The following is a 15,713-nucleotide window of genomic DNA, read 5'->3' on the forward strand; positions in this document are numbered from 1 at the left end:
TGATTTCTTTCCTTATACACCTATAACTAGATAATATTGACATGTTATGAGATAAATAAAGTTCATTTAATAAGAAATGTAGGAAATGGGCAAAGTAAGGTCATATAGGCCATATTCGGGCCATTTTGGGTAAAAACCGTCATAAACCTTAATAAAATGCTATCCTATACAATTTTAGGGCTTACACACATACAAATACCCAACATTGACATGTTATGAGAAAGAAATAGTTCATTTGATAAGTAATGTAGAAAATGGGCTATATAGAAGTCGTATAGGTAATATTTGATTAAATACATATTTTTTGCCTAATTAATTATTTTTAAAATAATGTTTTTGTATTTCAAGTTTTGCAAGGTCCAAAAGGATGGTCCGTTGACAATCAAGGAGCTTAATGAAGTTCGTGACATGTTGGCGTCTTTCATCACCTTCAACATGTAAATGGCATGCATTGTAATTGTAAATTATTTATGTTAACTTTTGAACTATATATAACTTATTATTCATTTGTATATAACTTATTATTCATTTGTATATGTGTACTTACTATTATTTGTATATATGTAAGCAACTTTTTGTTTTTTTGTATTGCGTTTGGGAATATTTATATCTATATATATATATAATTGAATTCTTGTATCTAATATTATTTTTGTATATAATAATTAATAATATTATTATTAGTTATTATAATAATAAAATTATTAATTATTATATTTAATATAATTGCTGGAATTACAGGGTATTATTATTGCAGGTTTTTTGTAAAAAATATTATTGCACGATGGAAAAAAAAAAACGAAAAAAAAAATATATATTACAAAAGGCACCGGTTAGGCAGGAACCGGTGCCTAAACTATCCACCACCCAAAAAAAAAAATGGCGGGAGAGCAGTATTAGGCACCGGTTAACCGGTGCCTATTCCACCCTATGGCACCGGTTAACCGGTGCCTATTAATCCCTATGGCACCGGTTTTGAACCGGTGCCAAATATGGGGTTTTTGGCACCCCTCAAATAGGCAGCGGTTCAAACCGGTGCCTTAGACCGGGTTTGAACCACTGCCTAATGCGTTTTTTCTACTAGTGTAAAGGTATTCGACACTCTTTGCGAAACATGCTCACCATAGAAAGAGGAGTTTGCACACTGCACAAGACGAGCAATGTCTAAAGGAAAGACAGTGACGAAACGGCTATGTGGATCCTCCGCGGGCCAGAATACTTCCGTTTAATCAACGTTTACATGGAGGCCGAGACGAGGTCCCTCCACCAAATTCAACTACATAACCTTTCCTACTACTAAGGTGTCACCAATAATAGTGTCGTCAAAAGAATCCCTTATTTGGCACACCAACCGATGTAGCACCAAAGCAAAAGGCAAAGGGCCAAGAGGATCACCTTGCTGTACTCCTTGACTTGACCATAAGATATGCTCCCTATAGAACATCCTGGAAACCCATCGCTAGAGAGTAGGACAACAGAGACTAACCTCACGCAACAAAGTCGTACGGTCAACCAAATTAAAGGCATTCTAGAAATCCACCAGCTACATGGAGAGGCCAACATCACCACCACAAGCTTCAACCAAACGATTAACTAGATGAAGAATAGCCTCACTTCGTGCTTGCACCCCAACACCAAAGTGAAGACCTCCTAAATAGTTACCCATATGTAGACCAATTAAAGTAGCCCCAACCTTCGAAACTAAGCACCTCAAAATTGTACCCCAAAACAATAGGTCGAATACCACCTCCAGGCTTAATAAGCGACGTGAGAGGAGCACTAGAAATATACTCTTCTAACTCAGCACAACATTTCCCAACGAGAAAGAGATTAATCACCTGCGTAATAGAGTCCACCAACTCATCTGAAATAACAACATCAACACTACTCAAGCAACCCATAAGGTTTTTAGCACGCAAGTCGTCACTACCACATAACGTACAATGAGGAAATCCCTTAATCTGGTCTAAAATAATAGCATGGGTAACAATAAGGGGCCGATCAATGCGGATATATGCTAATACAGGAGCCGAAAAGGAAGGGTGCTTAGCTTGTAAATCTACAACAGTAGAATCATTGTAAGGGGCAAAACCAGGAGACGATAGAACACAACAGTGTAATAATTTCCGTCGCTAATTTTTCTCTTACATTACTTAATATTACGCTTAGACAAATCATGGTCCTCATCATCATCCACCAAAGGAGGAGACACATCAGACGTGTCCCACACAAGATTCACATAACCACCAGGATCACACCAAGTAAGAATAGCAGCGATGATACTCTCTTCCAGCCATTGCCGCCTAACACCCGAAGAAAACTCACAAAAGCTACTCAGAGAAAAGGTTTTAAGGAAACGGAGAGGAAAATCAATCAATTGGACCTAATAAGGAAGGTCACCAAGCTTGCAAATCACCTTATTAAGTGCTCCTTTGAGAACCCGAGAAAAACCCAAGCGATACTTAGAAGGGATGGATTTCACTAAATAAAACCGCTTAGATAGCAAATTATCAAGGAGAGAAACATCAAATGCAAAATGAGGCTAACGAGGCACACTAGAAACAAGATCAGATATGACAAGGCAATAATCGTGTCGTTGAGCGACTACACCTAAATCAAATGAATTTATAACGCTCCACTGACCTAATACAAGTATAGGGTAAATAGAGGGGTCGAACCACAGGGAGAAATGCTTAAGCACTGCATTCATTACCTAGGGTCTAAGCTATCTCGGAACAAGAAGTGTGAATAACTAAGAGGTTAAACTAAGAACGAAATGGATTAAAATTAATATAGCTAGGCACCAAGGGAAATGGGTAGGTGAAGTTGACGCTTGATCATGCAATAACAAAGTAACAAATCAATGGTAAACTAAACATGCATGAATACCGAAGTAAAGGGGTCCAATCTAACCGTCTTTCGGGGTTAATTGGCTTCTCCTAACATAGCCTTTATGTTTCCACATTAGAACCATATATAAGAAGGTGCAAACAAAGAATTATCGATAGTAATGAATCTCAACTAAGTCAACTTCCGTTACTTGTTAGCAAAGACTCATCTTTGATCAACTAACAATGTGCACTTGCAAGAAGACCAAAGAATACCAAGCATGCAAAGACTTTAATCACCATTAACATAACCCCAACATTATAAGCATGAACAATTAGCAACTACACCATCCCCACACCCTTGGCTAGGTAACTACTCACAAATCATATTGAAAACAATATCAATCATCAAATCAATAAGCATCAACATGATTAATAAGCAAAGAAGAAAAATCAAAGCAAATAAGCAAAATAAAAAACAAAGGTAAAGAGAAAGAGTAAGAGATTGCTCATTAATTGAAGATGAAGGTCTACAAAGGATTGAACAAACTCCTTCTTCAAAATCCAAGTTCATCAATGAAGAAAACCACACTTTCTCTCCCTACCAATGAAGACTAATAGTGTTTCTCTCTCTAGATTAAGTTAAAAATGTAGAAAAATTAAAACTAATTAAATCTCATCTCTCCAAAACGTTCTAAGATGGGACTTATATAGTCCGTACAGAGCCAGCTGATAAAAGAAAAGGTCCAACCGAACAATGGGAAGGTTCGGCCCGACTACAGGGTAGGTTCGGCCGAACCATGGGTAGGTTCGGTCGAACCTCCCTGATCCTGGTCTGGTCGAACTCCTGTGGTTCGGCCACTCTTGCAAAACTGCCAAATTTCATCTTGTCCCTGCCTCGGCGTTCGGCCGAACCACTGAGCAAGTTCGGCCACACCTTGTTTCGGCCACACCTTCAGGAGGTTCGGCCGAACCTCTTCTGAATCATACTTCCTCCAGCTTCCCTTGAGCTTAGCTTCCTCCTCTTGAAAATTCCGATGGTTCCTACAAAGCATAAGCATGAAAATCACAATAAGAACAAAGCGAGAAGACTAAGAAAAGAGAAGATAAAGGAGAGTCAAAGAGGAAGCAAAACTAAGTAAAAATGCTTAGAAAAAGGGCCAAACAAGTGCAAATGAGGGGAGAATCCTTAGAGAAAAAGTATAAAAGAGTGGCATAAATGCCACTCATCAAAATCCCCCACACTTGCCTTTTTCTTGTCCTCAAGCAAGGAATACTAAAACAAAAAGACAACACACACAACAAGCATAATATGACAAGGGTTAAGAAAATCAATCAAGCTTCACGATGGGAAATGCTCCAAATGGACTCTAACATAGGGACATGAATCAAAGAATGCTTACTTTTCTCAACTCAAAGAGGGGGAACGCATTTTCAGATGCTCATGGTTGAAGGAGACAAACCTAAGCTAAGCGTAGAGAACTAATGATTTCATCCTCTGCCCTAGCCCAAACCAAGACGGTCCGCGTTCTCTCCACTAGCTTCAAATCATCCCCAAGTTAGCTCCTCATGATTCCTCGAGGGAACCGGAAAAAGAAATTCTATGTGGAGTCATAAGGTTATCCCGACATCTCAACTATGCACACTCTCTCCATAGGGTTGAAATCTATCTCCCTCCACCGTTCTTTGACCGCACTCCAACAAGTCCAAGGGTCTTAACTCGGGTTGTAATGTCATGGCTAGGGGTTAAGGTTGGGAATTAATTTGAAAATTTTGGTGGCAAATCCTAAGTGAAGCAAAAGAGTGGCCATCTCTCAAGAACAACCTAAGAATTGAACCTAAATTCAAATTGCAACCTTCAATACAAAATTTCACAACATTACTTCATTTCTCTCATCATTTTCTCTTTTTTTTTTTTTTTTCTTTTTTCAACTCTTCTTTCTTTTTTTTATATTATTTTTCCCCTTTTTTTTCATTACTTTTTTTTTCCTTTTGGTCTTCATACGTTGCATCCTTCCTCAAAAACTTTTTGCAAATATTTTCTTTCATGAACAATTTTCAAAATCTCACTTGAACCAATATTCACAACTTTCTTGCCCTAAAACCAACACTCTCAAATTTGAACCTCAAAAGCCAATGCTTCACTAACTACAAGGGTTGGTAGAACATAGGCCGATAAGTTTGTAATATGGCTAGATCAAGAAAGGGGAATGAGGCCCAAATTGGTTAGCAAGTGGGTAGATGTAAAAATGAAAACCAAATTTGTAACAAAACACAAAGAAAACAAAGAAAAATGAGAAGAAATTCCCTCTTCCTCCTTTAAAGTTTTTTGGTCACGATCTCGGGAGCTAAATACCAACACAAAGATTAAGAAATGCATAGTTAAGGATCCAAAGCTCCGCTCACAAGAATGATGAAGGCTAGAACAAATGGCGCTCACACGGGATAAAAATAAGCAAATACCAACCAAGGAAATCCTATTCACTACGGAGAGCAACACCATCTTACCACTTTCCCGTGAACTAGGGGGTTCAAATGTCATCAAAAGTTCTAAAGCGGGCTACCTTAGCTTATAATGTATCTAATTCCACCTTAAGCATTCTTAAACCGTGTAAACCCTCATCAACTGGGAAGGTAAGTATTCAAAGTCATGTCATCAAAAAGGTACACAAATTCTCGAATCCAAATGAATGAGCAAATCCACATCAAAAATATTTCAACTTGTCATAGTTATGCTTGTTACACAAAAGAGAACAAGAAAAACACACAAAAAGGAGGAAGAAATTAAAAAGGTTCATAATCGAGGCATGTAAATAAAATAAATCCCAATCGACATACAAGTGATCGTTGATATCAACATCAACGATCCCAGGTTCCTTGGAACCAAAATCAATCAACCTCTTCAACTCTTCCTAATTTAGACCTAAACTAAGCACTCAAAGAAAAAGAAAAAGAAAGAGAGGAAAGGTCTCACCGAATGCCGCTTGAAATATAAGACAAGGTAATATATCCAATCTCATCAAGGGAGCTAGTGTTGCTCCTTAACGTCCTACATCTCCGCTTCAAGCTTCAATAAAGATGAGCCAAACAAAAGAAACTACAACAAAACAAGAAAAGGTTAGAAAACAAAGAAAAAGACTAAAGAAATAAACAAAAAGAAGAAAAAATAAATAAATAAAAAGCTATCTAAAAAGTTTGGATTAAGGGGATTTGGATTTTCGGGAAATTTGGATTTTTCTCTCGGGAGCATCTCCACCTACAAAAACTCAGGAATCATCAAAGAAAATCATCAGAAATCAGCAAAAATAATCATAAAACATCATCATCATCATCACATCACCACATCAATATCATCACAACATCACCATCTCATCACATCACCATCACAACATCACCAACATCATCACCACCATCACAACGTCACATCAATACCACAAGGCCACTATCCTCACTATTCTCCTTATGTGCAAGCAACTACCCTACCACTCTACCTTCCTTTGTATATTTCAACCAACCAAAAGGACATCCTCCCCCACACTATTCTTTTTCTCGTCCCGAGCAAAAGTTACAAGAGAGAAGATCGGGGGGGAGGGAAAAGAACCCTCATCACTGGTTATCATCTCCTCGCCCCCTAGGTTGAGGGGGGTTATCAGGATCAAACCCGAGAGTGTCCATGAAAGGGTGGAAGGGTTGGTTAAAGTGCTCATAGGGCCACCCTTGGGCACCCCAACCACCATCAAGAGGATCGGGGGTGGATGTGGATGCCGGGACATAAGCCGGATCACACCCACCCAGACGATAGGGGTCGTATGGTGGGGTGCCAACGCGTTGGGTAGGGTCTATGGGACCTTCCCAATAGGCGTAGCAAGGGGGGGTGGGGTGTTGAGGGTCATAGGGTCCCCAATGATTGACCGTACCCTCTTGAGGAGGGTGGTAAGGGTAGTTCACATAAGGCGCTTGAATGCCCGCTTGCACAAGATTGTCATAATTTGCCCTCGCGTAGTACCCCTATTGTTCAATGGAAGCTTGATTGTCTCGACGGATATCATCGAGGGTACTACGAAGGGCATTGAAATCAAAAGGAGGAATGGAAGAAGAAGAAGATGCCTCACCTCCCCCGCTAACGGGGGGGGGAATGATTTGCTCCTGATGGAGGACCGGCGGAGGTTGAGGAACTCCACCCCGGGCTCTAGTTCGTTTCAGCTCATTGGGGATGTTTTGCTGAGGGATCTTCCATTTGAGAGGAGCGGAGTGGTCCACTGTAGTGAGGTCGGGGTCCGGGAGGACACACCATTCAATCTCCCTATCGACCAAGAGGTTGAATCGGCGCTTGCTAGTGATGTAGTTGAGGAAGCGGCTGTGACGGAGGGCGCTTATGGAAAGAGCATAGGGAGGGAACTCGTCTGTGAGCTCTTCTCGGGTTTGGTGCACGGGTTGGAGCAATTCAATTTGATCTTTGTATGCTCCATTCTTCAAAGAAAGAGCAATGATAGTAATTATGCCACTCATAAAGATCTCATCACCGAGGCGGTTATCCCTAGTATCCAAGAGCCATTGGATGAAGGTGGAAGAGCATTGAAATTTGAGCCGTTGAGGGTTATCGGCCAAGAATAGGCAAGCAACCTCGTCTTTTACCATGGAGCCGAGGTTTGCTTTGAAGAACACGGCATATTGGAGAAGCCGCACAAAATACCTCAAGGCTATATGAATGATATTGTTGACCTTTGAGGTATTAGTTTGAAACCTATCCTTGTTGGTGATACTCCTCCACCACTCTTGCTCGTTGTAAGGAATTCGATGAGAGGAGGTCATTTCGGATGGGTGATCAAGGGCCGGTGGCATGCCAAAAGAAGATCTCATTTAGATCACTTTCCGTTAAAGAGTGATCCTCGTTGAACATTCTGAAGTGAATCATAAGTTGAGGATCCTCATCGATATCTTCCGGCTCAAAAACTTCCTTGCGAAGAGAGGCAAGGAATTCCAAAGTCACACGCTCGTAAGTGTAAGCGTGGAGGTGAATGAAGTGCCCCCATCCAAATTTTTTAGCCAACCTGACCTTCTCATCCTATATTCCCAGCTTCCTCAAAGTTTGGGGGCAAAAGAATCTTGTAGACCGAATCGGACGCTTGACGAGTGACTCATAGATGGGCCAAAGTTGCTCGTCCGAAGAAATAATGCCATGATCATTGATGTCGGGAGGAGGTGGGAATTGTGGTCCTGAAGATTCTCCCACTCTCTTCCTCTTTGACTTTCCTTTTCCCTTGCCAAACATTTTGATTCTACAAATTCACCAAGAACATATCATTAGAACAAATTGATAAGAAATGACATAAGAAGCCAAGTAGCTAGCCAAGGTAAAAGTGTATGCATGAGAGTATACAATTCAAGGCATGCATGAATACATTTGAACCAAGGTTTGAATAAGAATTCCTATGTCATTCCCATATTAGTCCTAACAAGGTCTAGGTGAAATTTGGCATGATGTCCCCTAATTTTCATAATATCCATTCATCAAACCATCAAAAACAAACCAAAACAATGAATAACAATCTCCAACAACATCCAACTCATGCATTTCTCAATCATAAAATGGTAACATGAACACCCTAGTATGAAATCAACATTCTTAAGAAAAGACATTGAGATCAAAATAAAACCAAGGCAAACATGCATAATTATCATAACAACATGTTCTACTATCAACAACCAATCAATTGCAACAAGTAAATCCAAAGAACCACATGAATCAAACAAGTTATTACTAACAATTTCAAGAATACCACAATTCATACTTAAATATGTAAAACATGGTAAAACTATGGTAAATTGAAGAAATAAACTTGTAAAAGCTAGGAAACCATACCACAATTTATTGGAAGCAAGTAAGAACCCAAAAACACCAAAGCACTCAAACCCTTGAAATTGGGGAAAATGAAAAGATGGGATTTTTGTAAGGAATTTTGGTGGAGATTGTAGAAATTGAGTAGAGGATGGAAAATAAGTGAGAAAGGGTGAAGATTGGAGTGATTTTGATGGAGATTTGAGGTTGTAAGGGGAGGTGTAATGGAGGTTTAAAGTGAGAAGGAGGAGAAAGAGGGTAGGTCACGAAATGGGAATGAAGGGCACGAAAATTTCAGCAACATAAGAATATGGCAACAGCAATTTTTTTCAAATCTGAAGAAAGGTTCGGCCGAACCAAGGGTATGTTCGGTCGAACCATAGTGAAAGTTCGGTCGAACTCACCTTTGGTTCGGTCGAACCATGGCCAAAATTTGTTTTTCTAAAATCCAGGCAGTAAGTTCCAGCAAATTTGCGAAAGTAGAGGAGTGACCGAACCTGGAGAGAGTTCGGTCGAACTACAGAGCATGTTCGGTCGAACCTCCCAGGGGTTCGGTCGAACCTATGCTGAAACTTCATTTTTGCAAATTTTGGCAGAATGTTGCTGAAATTTTCTAAAAATTGAGGAGTGACCGAACCCAGGACAGTTCGGCCGAACTACAGTATACGTTCGGTCGAACCATCATTAGGTTCGGTCGAACCTTCTGCCAGAATGCAAAATTGAATTCTTGGCAGAGTGTTGCCATAAATCCTTAAAAATGCTACAGTGGCCGAACATAAAGTGGTTCGGCCAAACTCCCATAGAGAATCGCACAAGAAAAAATAGTCCTTAACACACATCTAAACACCATACAATCATGCTAGATGCAAAGCATATCAAGAACCCAAACACAATCAAAACTCATAAATCCCAACAATCCAAAGTTGTAGATGGAAAAATAGAAGCAACATGAAAAGAAAAAGTAGAAAAGGGTTAGAAACTCGGGTTGCCTCCCGGAAGCGCTTTTGGTTAACATCGTTAGATCGACGTTCCTTGAGTTGATCAAGGAGGGTCGAATTGACGATGCACATCAAGAAGTGTAACAAAAATCGGTTCATCACTTGGGAATCCTTCATAATAGGGCTTGAGATGGTGACCGTTGACTTTGAAAGGAGAGTGGTCGTCTTGGGAGATTTCGTAGGCTCCATATGGAAACACTTCCGTGACAATGTACGGCCCACTCCACCTTGACCTAAGTTTGCCCGGGAAAATCTTCAAGCGGGAGTTGAATAGGAGGAATTTTTGGCCTTTGACGAATTCCTTCTTGACAATTTGTGCATCGTGCCAAGCCTTAGTCCGCGCTTTATACATGCTTGGGCTATCGTAGGCATTCATCCTCAACTCCTCTAACTCATGTAGCTCTAGAAGCCTTTGCTCACCCGCACTATGGAGATCAAAGTTGATTTGCTTGATTGCCCAATGCGTTCGATGCTCTGTCTCCACGGGCAAATGACAATTTTTCCCATAGACAAGCTTGTAGGGAGTGGTCCCTATTGGAGTTTTGAAGGCGGTCCTATAAGCCCATAGTGAATCAATGAGTTTGGAGGACCAATCCTTCCTTGTCCTAGCAACCGTCTTCTCCAAAATCACCTTGAGCTCTTTATTGGTGACCTCCGCTTAACCACTCGTTTGAGGGTGGTAAGCAAGCCCTTGCTTGTGAGACACCCCATACTTATCAAGTAGTCGAACGAAGGTGTGGTGCTTGAAATGCGATCCCCCATCACTAATTATTGCTCTTGGAACACCAAATCTCGGGAAGATCACTTTCTTGAAAAGATTGACCACCACCTTAGAGTCATTCGTTGGAGAAGCCACGACCTCCGCCCACTTAGACACATAGTCAACGGCGACCAAAATATACTTGTTCCCATGTGAAGAAATGAAAGGGCCCATGAAGTCTATAGCCCACACATCAAAAACTTCAAGCTCAAGGATGGGGTTTTGCGGCATTTCATCCCTTCTAGAAATATTCCCCATCCGTTGACATCTATCACAAGTCTTTACAAATATCCAAGCATCCTTGAATAGAGAAGGCCAAAAGAGCATAGATTGAAGGACCTTTGAGGCGGTCTTTTGAGCACTCATATGCCCACCACAAGGAGAAGAGTGGCACATATGGAGAACACTTTGAACCTGTCGTTGGAGATGCATCTCCTCAACAAACCATCGACCCCTCTCTTCAATAAAATGGGATCATCCCAAATTTATCTCTTGGCCTCTTGCTTGAGTTTTCGACGTTGTTGCGAAGTGAAATCCGGTGGTATGGCACTATAAGCTATGTAATTCACAATATCCGCATACCATGGCTCCTATTTCACTTCAAGGACATATAGCACATCATCTCTTAGAGCCTCCTCTATTGGCAAGCCATCATCTTCAAACCTTGCACCGCTCAACCTTGAGAGGTGATCCGCCACCACTTAGCTTTCTCGGCTCCCTTCTTGTCTCTCATCTCATAATAGAAGTCTTGGAGGACTAAAACCCATCTCAACAACCTTGGTTTAGCTTCCTTCTTCCCTATCAAATATTTGAGAGCCGAGTGGTCGGTATACACAATTGTCTTAGAACCAATGAGGTAGGTTCTAAACTTCTCGAATGAATGGATAACCGCTAGGAACTCCTTCTCGGTAGTTGTGTAGTTTCGTTGGGCATCATTGAGAGTTTTAGACAAATAATGTATGACATGAAGTTTCCCATCCTTTCGTTGTCCAAGAACCGATCCAATGGCCTCGTCGCTTGCATCGCACATGAGCTCAAATGGAAGAGACCAATCCGGACCTTGGAAAATAGGAGCGGTGCATAGGGCTTCTTTCAATCTACAAAAGGACTTATGATAAGCATCATCAAACACAAACTCCTTATCTTGTTGCAATAGGGATGTGAGAGGCTTAGTGATCATTGAAAAATCTTTTATAAAGCGCCGATAGAACCCGGCATGGCCAAGAAAAGACCCCACTTCCCTCACGTTGGTGGGGGGAGGAAGTTTTTCGATGACCTGAACCTTGGCTCTATCAACCTCAATGCCGGCATGGGAAATTTTGTGCCCAAAAACAATCCCACTTTCCACCATAAAATGGCACTTTTCCCAATTCAACACGAGGTTAGCCCTCTCACACCTTTCTAAGCAACGAGATAAATTAGATAGACAATCTTCATAGGTGGCTCCTCCAACGGAGAAGTCATCCATGAAGACTTCAATCTCATCCTCAATCATATCACTAAAAATGGACATCATGCAACGTTGGAATGTTGCGGGGGAATTACAAAGCCCGAAAGGCATCCTACGATACGCATAAGTACCGTAGGGGCATGTGAAAGTCGTTTTCTCTTGATCCTTGGGGTCAATCGGGATTTGGAAAAATCCCGAGTAACCATCAAGGAAACAATAGAAGGAATGCTTTGTAAGCCTTTCCAACATTTTATCAATGAACGGTAGTGGAAAATGATCTTTGCATGTGCTTGTGTTAAGTTGGCGATAGTCAATACACATGCGCCAACCAGTAACAAGTCTAGTGGGTACTAGTTGATCGTAATCATTTTTCACTACCGTCATGCCCCCTTTCTTAGTCACAACTTGCACGGGGGATACCCAATCACTATGAGCAATTGGGTAAATAATTCCCGCATGAAGAAGCTTAGCCACTTCCTTCCGCATAACCTCTTGCATGGAAGGGTTAAGCTTTCTTTGCCTTTGCCTAACGGGTTTGGCATCTCCCTCTAGATCAATTTTGTGCATACATAAAGATGGACTAATACCTTTGATATCATTAATGGTATAACCCAAAGCTTTCTTGTGTTTTCTCAAAACATTGATCAAGAGGGAGGTTTGCTCCTCCGTTAGGTTAGAATTTACAATCACGGGGAAAGACTCATCGGGACCAAGAAATGCATACCTCAAGCCCAAAGGTAGAGGTTTCAAATCTACCTTTGGTGCTCCCTTACCATTGGGGCTCTCCTCTCTTTCTTAAACTTGAAAGAGGTCATGAATGTAAGGAGCCTCTTCTTCCATGCTTGCGCCCTTGCACTCCTTCTTGCTTTCCTCAAGCAAATCTTCATAGAATTGTATGTCTTCTTTGTGAGTACCTATCTTTGATTCATTCAACAACACAATTTTAAGAGGATCATTAGTAGCATGCAAGTGGGAGCGAGAAAATTCATAGAACGGTATCAAGAACATCTACCCTAAAGCATTCACCACTTGAGGAGGGTTGTTGCATGACATTATTCAAATCAAACTCAATAGAATCATTGTCAATCTTCAAGGATATCTTCCCCTCCTTCACATCGATGATAGCTGTAGAAGTAGCTAGAAATGGCCTACCCAAAATTATAGGAATCCTCTCATCCTCATCCATCTCTAGCACATATAAATCCACGGAGAATGTTAACTTTACTACCCTAAGGGGAATGTCCTCAACTTTGCCCATGGGGAACTTAACGGAACGGTCCGCTAGTTGGAGAGTAATGTTAGTGGGGGAGAGGGTTTCTACACTAAGCTTTTGGTAGACGGAATAGGGCATGAGACTCACACTTGCTCCTATATCACACAAGGCTTTATCAAATTCAATGCCATTGATAGAACAAGGGATGGAAAAGTTACCCGGATCTTTCAATTTGGTAGGTAGTTTGTTAAAAAGAATTGCACTACAATTGGCGGTCAAACTCACCGTCTCACACTCCATTCTCCCACTCAAAAGATCTTTCAAAAATTTGGAATAGTGGGGCATTTGCTTCATAGCATCAACAAAAGGGACGAAAATATGCAAATTCTTAATGACGTTCAAAAACTTCCCAAATTGGGCATCAAGTTTAGCTCTCACAAGTCATTGTGGAAAGGGTAGCTTTTCCTCTCTAGGTTGGCGATTTAGGGGCAAGGGGGTGGATTCTTTTTCCTTGGGCACCTCAACATGTTTTTCCTTTTCAACACTCAATGGCTCATTGGGTTTTTCACCCTCATTCTCTAACTCCACCTCTTCTTGGGGTTCTTGCTCAATTAAAGGGTCACTCCCTACTACCTTCCCACTCCTAGTTGTCACGGCATACAAAGGTTTTGGGTTGACTCCTTGACTTGGGATGTGAGAAGAAGAAGAAGAAGGGGATGAATTAGATGCAAATTAAGAAATTTGGGTCTCAAGCATTTTCATATGAGCATTGGTTCGTTTTTGGGCCTCTTCATGTTTCTTTTGATCCTCCTCACGCATTTTCAAAAGAGCATCTAATTTAGCCATCACGGGATCGATTGGAGGGGCTTCAAGTTGAAGAGGTTGTTGAGGTGGAGGAAGTTGGGGTTGATGGAAACCCGAAGGCCTATTAGTTTGGCAATAGTTAGAAACATATTGGCCCCTATTGCCTCCGGTGCCTTGGTTAGGAACATTGCTTTGTTGATAATTTCCCATGTTACCTTGGTCACCAAAATTTTGATTTTGATGGTCATGGTATCGGGAATTGGGTTGTTGGTTTTGATTACCATACCCCCTTTGGTTAGAGTAGCCTCTTCCATTGAAATTGGAAGGACCTCCCCCACCATGGTATTGGTTATCATAACCACCACCACTTTGGTTCCAACCACGGTTTCCACCTTGATTCCAATTCCCCATTTGATTGGAGTTTGGCCTCAAGTTTCCTACATTTCCCATTCTAGGAGCAAAATTCATAGCATTGACATTTTCCATATTATCATCATGTTCATGGGAAGGGGGTTGAACTTCACAAGCATATACACAATGAGAGGTATCATGATCATAGGTTTCACAATTAGAGCAAAACATGCATCCTTGGGGCATTGTATTGTAAGAAGAGGTGGAGGAAGTATCCATACCATTGCCTCCCTTGGTTGAAGGGGAGGTATTACCACGAGGGTTGGACCTTTCTTTCATCAATTCATCCGTTTGCTTGGTCATTTTGGAGATTTGGGTAGAAAGGTTGTTGATTGCGTTGGCTTGCTCCAATACATAAACACCCTTACTAGAAGTAGCATCCCTTTCTCCTTCGTACCAATCATCATAGTGTTTTGCGGCCTCCTCTATAATACACTGCACTTCATGCTCTCCTTTGTTCATGATTGGACCGCCGGCCGCGGCGTCTAGGCTTGTCCTTCCTTGAGGTGTGAGACCTCCATAGAAAGTGTGAATGAGTTGATACTTGGGTATCCCATGGTGTGGGCATTGACGTTGAAGCTCTTTGTATCGTTCCCATGCCGCACTTAGAGACTCACCACTCTTTTGGCAAAAACCTTGAATCAAAGACCGAGCCTCAGCGGTCTTCCTATGGTTATAAAACCTCCTCAAGAAAGTCGTAGTCACTTGGTCCCATGTTGTGAGAGAATTAGGGGGCACCTCCTTCTCTAGCCATTCTAGACCTCTCCCAATTAGCGAAAATGGAAACATTTTGAGGCGAATATATTCTTGAGTCACTCCATTGGCCTTTATTATGTCACAATATTTCTCAAACTCTTTTAGGTTCTCATGAGGACTCTCAAACTTTCCACCCGAGAATTGTTTCCTCTCAATCAAGGCAATCAAATTAGGCTTGATCTCGAAATTGTTGCCTTGAGTAGTAGGAGTTAGGATCCCACTTTGCGCTCTAAAAGCTTCGGGGGCCCCAAGACGACTCAAAGGCGTATTCTCTCCCATTTTAGAACCTTCTTCACTCTCGAACTTATAGGTTGAGAAAGGGTTGATTTCTGAACTCGAAGATGATTTAGGGTTATCTAATTATTCACTTGAGGGTGAAGAGAGTGGAGTATCTTCTAATTCTCTTAATCCTCTCGTTGGAGTGTTGGAATTTCTACTCCTTGCTCTTGCTTCTCTTCGAAGTAGGGACAAAGACCTCTCTAGCTCTGGATCGATGGGAATCAAAGATCTTGAGCGGGTTCGTCCTCTGTTCATACAACAAAGCTAAGAAGAACGTAAGCACTGACAAGTAACAAAAGTAGCAAACACTAACAAATAAAAGATGAGATAGTCTCAAACAAGCAATGAAATAGCAATGGAAGCCGTCTCCCCGGC

At 41.3% G+C, this 15,713-nt stretch overlaps 1 protein-coding gene and 1 non-coding gene across 2 annotated transcripts in view; both read left to right on the top strand.

Annotated features, from left to right (window-relative positions):
• Nucleotides 1-15,713, top strand: part of LOC145637081 (cysteine-rich receptor-like protein kinase 10) — an 87,277-nt gene that overhangs the window by 16,397 nt on the left and 55,167 nt on the right. The window lies entirely within an intron of this gene.
• On the top strand, nt 14,854-14,959 carry LOC145637549 (small nucleolar RNA R71). The gene has a single exon (XR_014114321.1). It is a non-coding gene; the product is annotated as a small nucleolar RNA R71 (small nucleolar RNA).

The sequence above is a fragment of the Chenopodium album genome, chromosome 6, assembly GCF_948465745.1.
Source record: "Chenopodium album chromosome 6, dcCheAlbu1.1, whole genome shotgun sequence".
Classification (NCBI taxonomy): domain Eukaryota; kingdom Viridiplantae; phylum Streptophyta; class Magnoliopsida; order Caryophyllales; family Amaranthaceae; genus Chenopodium; species Chenopodium album.